Source organism: Camelus dromedarius, chromosome 3, assembly GCF_036321535.1.
Source record: "Camelus dromedarius isolate mCamDro1 chromosome 3, mCamDro1.pat, whole genome shotgun sequence".
Lineage (NCBI taxonomy): Eukaryota > Metazoa > Chordata > Mammalia > Artiodactyla > Camelidae > Camelus > Camelus dromedarius.
Genome location: NC_087438.1, coordinates 100,875,291 through 100,882,076, shown reverse-complemented (window position 1 = coordinate 100,882,076; position 6,786 = coordinate 100,875,291). Strand labels below are relative to the sequence as shown.

The window sequence follows — 6,786 nt, the reverse complement described above, 5'->3', positions numbered from 1 at the left end:
AGGCTTAGCCAGATTCAAGGATTTCCCCAAAGTCACAAGGTGATAGGAGATGGAGGAGTGTCTGGACTCTAAGAAGTGTGACTCCCAGCTCGCACTGCTTTTCCACTGCTTAGCCCTTTGTGTAGATCATGCTTCACCTTTGCTGAAGCCTCTTCTGGTTCAGGGTGTTGAACTGTGGGATGAAGCCATTCACAGAGCCGTTGTGTGAAATGTATCTTGGGATGAAACCTCATTGATGAATGGGTGTTTTTTGAGTGTACCAACTTATCTGCCTGTTCTCTAAGATCTGCTGGGGCCAGAGTTCACAAGTTTTACCCATCAACTGAAGTCATTCTAGAGCTTTGTCATCTGAAACTGAACCCCACCTTACTTCTTAGGTTCTTCCCTTCAGCAAAACAGACAACAGCAAATAAACTTTCTATGACCCATCAGTCTTGAAGAGGAAAGTTGGATCATCCAGATAAATGTCTCTGGCCTGCTTGATGTGTCTTTTGATAAAATCTTTCAAATTCTTTTATTTGTTTTTGTTTTGGGGAGAGGTAATTAGGTCTATTTATTTATCTTTTTAATGGAGGTACTGGGGATTGAACCCAGGACCTCGTGCATGCTAAGCACGCACTCTACCACTGAGCTATACCCTCCCCTCCTTCTTTCAAATTCTTAATTAGATTTAGTTGGCATGTTAGGTCATGGGATTACTAACTTTGACTTTCAGTTGGAGAGCATGCATTTCTCACATGTTACACAGCAAACATTTAAATGAAAATGTAGAAAATATTTGAAGGCAAAAAAAAAAAAAAGTATTTGAGTATCACCCAAGCCAATCTAAATGTGTTTTACTCTGAATAGAAGGTAATACACTGGAAATTGATACAACACTGTAAACTGACTACACTTCAATTTAAAAAATAAGTTTTAAAAGAAGATAAGACCTAGGAGATGAAACCCCCATGTCATTAATAGGCCAAGGAGGAGAACCAGTCTAGGAGACTGTCATTAATTCCATTCATTCCTCTCTCAATTTCTTTTCACTTTGCATGTACCATTGAGAAGGATGAACAGATACAAGGTGCAGGGAGAGTATATTGTGGTTTGCATTTGAGAAAGCAGCCTTGCCCTAAAGAGAGGCTGGCACAGCCGAGTGATGTGTGGTTAGTGAGCCAGACTGTAATTCTATTAGCTCGCTGCTGTCTGTGAAAGTGCTAAATGTCTGCAGCTTCCCCCGGGCAGGTGATTCAGCACCTTCCACATCAGGGGCCAGATCTGATTGAAATTCCACCCTTGTGTAACCAGATTATTGTTGCCAAGTCAAAAGGAGACAGGATGCTGTGCGTTTGTAACAATGTGGTTCTGCATAGTTCTTGACTGCAACGTTTATTTTTTCACGTGGGTATACTTTCCTACCCAGCCCTCTTTTTGTGGTGCCATTTGCTGTAGGGTTTCAGAAAGGTACTGGTTCATTATTTCTGACTCTCATAATATTCATTCTTGTTACTCACCCGTAAGGACCTGTCTCCAGTCATTGCTAGAGGTGGAACCAGACAAATAACACATACACAATTATTTTTGGTTTTAATTTGAATGGCAACTACAGTCTCTTTCCCTGTTCAATTATTATTCTTGGAAATAATTCCCAAGTGTCTAGTTTCAGGGAGAAACCATCACCAAATAAACATCATATCAAATTTGTATTAATGTGATGGGTTGGCATTTTGTGCTATCAAGTCTTGTTACTATGACTTACAGTGATGAGTAAGAGAAGGAAACTGTTGTAAATTTCATGGAGGCAGAAATGTGATTTGTGTAAATATACACATTTTGGTCTTGGCACATATAAACATGCACACAATCATGCTGTGGGGGTAATGAGATCCCTTGTGAGTGCTCATTCACTCAGTCAAGCAACAGAAGAGCACAGTCTGATGCAAATGGTTCCACGTGGTTGGACGTGGCAGGGGAGCAGCTGGAAGCTGTGGGAAGTTAGCCAGCCCCGCAAGATACAAAGTGCTGTCTCTCTTCACGACAAGTATCTTTCTGAGCATCTATTAAATACCAGAGCTTGAGAAGACAGCAGTGGGAAGGCAAGAGCTCTGCTCTCCCAGAAGTTATTTCTGATGGAAGACATTCATGATACAAAGGAGGAAGATACTTAACAAACAATGACTACTGCTATGAAGGAAATTCACAGGGAGACAAGATCAAGAATGATGGGAGAAGGAGAGTCGTGGGGAGAGAGGCTACTTTGAGTGGGGTGGTTGTTGCTGGCGTCTCTAAGAGAAGGGAGGGGAAGAGATGAAGGAAGAGGAAGACCAGCCTTCAGAAGAGTGCAGGGAAGAGTAATCCAGGCAGAGAGAATAGCAAGTACAGGGGTGCGGGCTGCCCTTCTGGAGGCAGAGAAGCGGGATCACTTTGGTTGGGATGTAGAGAACTGAGGAGGCACAGGAATGCGGTGAGACTGGAGTCACACAGGGACATGCAGACCATGGTGAAGGGTTGATTTATTTTAAGTGCAACGAGAAGGGTTTTAACATGACTGATCTATGATCTGACAGCTCATTCCACCTGCTGGGAGGGGAGAGAGTTGTGAAAGAGATGGGAGAGAAGGCAGAGAGACTGATTAGAAAACTAAAGTCATGCCAGCCAGAGGGACAATGAGCGGTGCTCCCTGGCAGTGGGCAAGGTGGAGAACAGTGCACAGATGCATGATTTGCAAAAATAAATGGCCTGCTTATTTATTGGGCGTGAAGGATGAGGGAAAGGGAAGAAATGAAGATTTCTCCTGGGCCATGACTGTGGTCATTTAGATTAATTTCAATGAGGCAATGCTGAAGCCTTCCTGGAGGAAATTCCATCTTATGATGAGCATTTTGACTTTTCCTTACAGAAGGTGGTCTGGCAGATGGGCTGTCATTCTGGACTTGAGAGGCCAAAGTCATAGTTTAGCTGTGTGATCTCAGGCTAGACACCACCCTCCTCAGAGCCTCTGAACCACTTCACCTGAGCTCCAAGACCTTCTAAGCCTTGAAGACACCGAGTTTTTCATTGGTGCACACTGTATAACCTCATAGCGCCCTGGGCGAAGGTGGGAGCACCGCCTTAAGGGGGAACTGAGCCACAGAACAACCGGTGCCGTCCATCCCTCATCTCTACCCTCCCCCACCCCGGAATCTTCACGGAGTCTCCTTAATGGTGCTCTTCCCATAGTTAATCTTTGTACCTTTATGTCAGCGCAGCACTGGAAAAGTCCGGGGCAGAGAAGGGGCAGCCCGAAGGACCACCAGCAGAGGGCAGCATGGAGCTGTGCACACCCTATCAGCCCCTGAGGTCGCGAGCAGCCCCACTCCCCTCCACCAAGGAGCATGCAGACCAGACTCGTCCCGGGCAGGGGGCGGTGCTGGGGTGGAGTCACTGCTGCTGAAGCAAACCAGGAGAGGAAATGTTCCTTTCAGCTGAGGTCCCAGGAAGAGCACGAGGGTATCATTACTGCAAACCATGACAAACCCGAAATGCAGCTGCAGCTCACCCAGGCTAAAAAACAGGTTAAGGAGTTATTTTTGTCTTCCACCACCATGCATGGAGTGCTCTGCAACGGGCCGTGATGAATGTTAGTGTACATTATCTCATTTAAGCTTTGCATCAACTCTGGGAGTTAGAGCCTGGTTTTTGTCCCTATTTTGTGGGTAAGGAAACTGAGTAAGATACAAAGATCACTGACAGAAGTAATTTTGTGTAGCTATATATATATATAAAAAAAAAAGCCTGTTGAACTGCAAAACCTGCCCTCGAGCCTGGTACCTATCTACATACTATTTTCCCAGCACTACGCTGGGGTCTCGGAAAACAGAAATGAAATCTTACGCAGGATTTGGCTCTTGCCCTCAAATAACATACAGTGTTCAGAGTAGAGAGGACAAATTAAGCAACTGAAGAGTAAGTCGAACAACTGCGTATAATCCAGAGTTGAATAGCTTGGTAAAACTATGTCTTCACAACTCCCAACTGATTTTCACTCACAGCACGCAACTTCCATAGGCAGAGTCACCTTCAAACTGTAAAAGGATGGATGAGAGAGTGAGGTACGGTCAGCACTCATTCGTTCAATCATCCATTTATCCTCCAAATATTTAAGAAGCATCCCTGATTATGATAGATGTTAGATATCACACTGAAACAAACCTGGTACTGGCCCTTGAGGAGATTATAATCTGCTTGGGGCGGTGAAAAATAGACAATAACAAATAAACCAACAAGTAAATGTGGGATTGCAGTTCTGTGTCCCATAAAAGGGGTCCAGCGGTGAGCTCTTATCCTGGGTGACCTCAGCTCTCTGTCCAACAATTTCTAGACCTTAACTCCTGTGACCTTCTTCGCCACTCCAGCCACCTGGCAGCCCTTCCTCAAGGTCTTCCCTGCTGTGATCTTGACATTTCCAAGCCCTTCTGTGACGGTGGTCTCATGAACGTGTGTCTCTCACGCTCCCTTGGGTCCTAGTCAGCCTTTGCTCTGCTCTCAGGCTGCATCCCCCTTTCTGACTTGTCTTGCTCAACCTGGACTCCGTGGCAGGTCAATTTAGCGGTGGCCTCGTTCCGGCTACAAAATCCTGCTGATCTTCCTCAGAATCTTTCCCCGTCTGTGCCCATTCGTCTGTTGCTCTCCAGGCAGAAGAGGGAGTCCCTTGCTCCTGCAGGCATCCCACGATGAGGGTGGGTGGTACCTGAGATGCATCTTGTAGATGCAGGTCACTCCCGCAGACCTGCTTGCCTGCCAGGCTCTTTCCCACAGCTGTGTGTTGACCACTCACTGTTTTTCCGGCACTGCAGGTAGCCCAGGCACCACCGAGCAGTCTAGGATCTGGAAGGAGCAGTTCAGGTGGACTGAGCATTACGGGAGAGACAGGGTGTCTTGAGGAGGCCAGGAGCTGGGGCCCCTACCCTGCAGGCCCCCAAGGTCATGTTAACATTTTGAACTTAGAAAGAAACAAAGGAAAAACACTAGCCAGAATTGTCGCATGATTTGATTTGCAGTCTCCAAAAGACCACACTGACTATCATACCGGGAATGGATACGAGAGGGCGGAGCGGGAGCAGAAACAGTGGTTAAAGCCTGGTGCAGTAACCTGAGTGAGAGGCGATGGCTTCCCGTGGGTAAAAGCTCTGCTGGTAGAACACTAAGTTCCCATCACCTTTTCGGCCCTTGGACTCTGCGACTGTCCACAAGTGCCTGGAGGCCCTGGCCCCAGACTCCCTCCCCTAATTTGTCTCACGCAGAGAGCCTTGTCCCCCATCCTGTATGCTCTGCTCTAGAGGAAATGAGCCGCTCTGTCCCCCAAACACTGGCACGTTCCCCGCCCTAGACCCTTGCTCACGCTGCTCTCCCAGCCTGGGCATCACCCCCACCCCCGTCTGTTCTGAGTCACACTCCGATCGCCGCGGACACAACTGATGCAGTCCTCTCCTGATTTACACGTATAGCTCTCCTTTACCACCATCACGGTATGGCTTGCCTTCCCCTAGGTTCGTCCCTGCCGCCTCCTCATTGTGAATCTTGTAGGAGGGGGGTCTTATTTTGTTAGTGCTTTTATTCTCCTCTTCAAACTCATGCTGCCTTGCAAAGTGGGGTATTTTTACGGGGGTTAAACGTTTATTGTATCAAATCAAAAAGAATCCAATTCCATGTAATTCAGTCCAGCCCAATCCAGTTTGATTCAATTCATTTCAATTCAATGCCTTGCATTTTAAGTATCTTCTTCGTAAAGTGTAAGCCCTTAAGCTCAGGCACCTGTATTGTGTTTCTTTGTGTGCCCTACCTAGCTCATACAGGAGGTAATTAATACATGCTCATTGACTGGTTCACTGAAACTTAAAGCCACCCTTTGTCTTGTAAGTGTAAGTTGCCCTCAGACCCTTCTTTCTTTCTGTCTTAGCGATACTGGTAACTGTTTCTCGAGTCAACTGTGACATATGTCAGCTTGAAAGTTATAATGCCATACAATTAAATGGCCAGGAAATGTCACATGGACCCTTAAGGAATTCCAGCATGTAGGCAGCTGTGAACAAAGGTGTTAACCCAGTACACTGTTACAACCAGGCTGAGGCTTAAGAGAAAAAGCAGTCACTGCTGAAGCGGGGAAGGGCGTTGTGGTTGTGGTTATGCACGTAAGAGATGACATGACGAGCCTCCCCCTGAATATCTACTTTACCAAAGGGAGCTCTCCTGTGATGCTAACAGGCAACGGTGACCTTTGTCCTACCCTAGTTGCTCAAGGACATCATCTGCAACTCGCAGGACCCCATCACATCTAACTCACTGGTGTCACATCCGGGACACTTTTTACACACGGGTCCAGCATCACTTATGTGAACTTACCTGGGAACAGGTGGCTCATCCTTCAGACCACCCACTGCCCATTCCTTATGCAATGGAGATGCCCTTGGGAAGGACATATCTGTTTATTGTGGTAGAATATACATAACGTAAAATTTACCATTTCAGCCATGTTTAAGTGTCTGGTTCAGTGGCATTTGCACAGTCACATTGTCATGCAACCATCAACAACATTCATCTCCAGAACTCTGTCACTGTCCTAAACTGAAAGTCTGTACCTAATCATATTTATTTGTTAATTATAAAATAATATCTTCTAATGGTAGGAAATTCAACAATATCAGAGTGTAGACAGTAAAACGTGTAAGTTCCTTTCCCGTCCATCCCAGAGCCACTTTTTGCTGTTAAGAGTTCATTTGTACCCTATTGGATCTTTTTGGTGTGTGTGCGTTATCCACGCAT

The 6,786-nt window shown here is 46.1% G+C and overlaps 1 non-coding gene across 1 annotated transcript; it reads right to left on the bottom strand.

Moving 5' to 3' along the window:
* Positions 1-569: 569 nt before the first annotated feature.
* On the bottom strand, positions 570-642 carry TRNAA-AGC (transfer RNA alanine (anticodon AGC)). The gene has a single exon. It is a non-coding gene; the product is annotated as a tRNA-Ala (tRNA).
* Between the last annotated feature and the right edge of the window lie 6,144 nt (positions 643-6,786).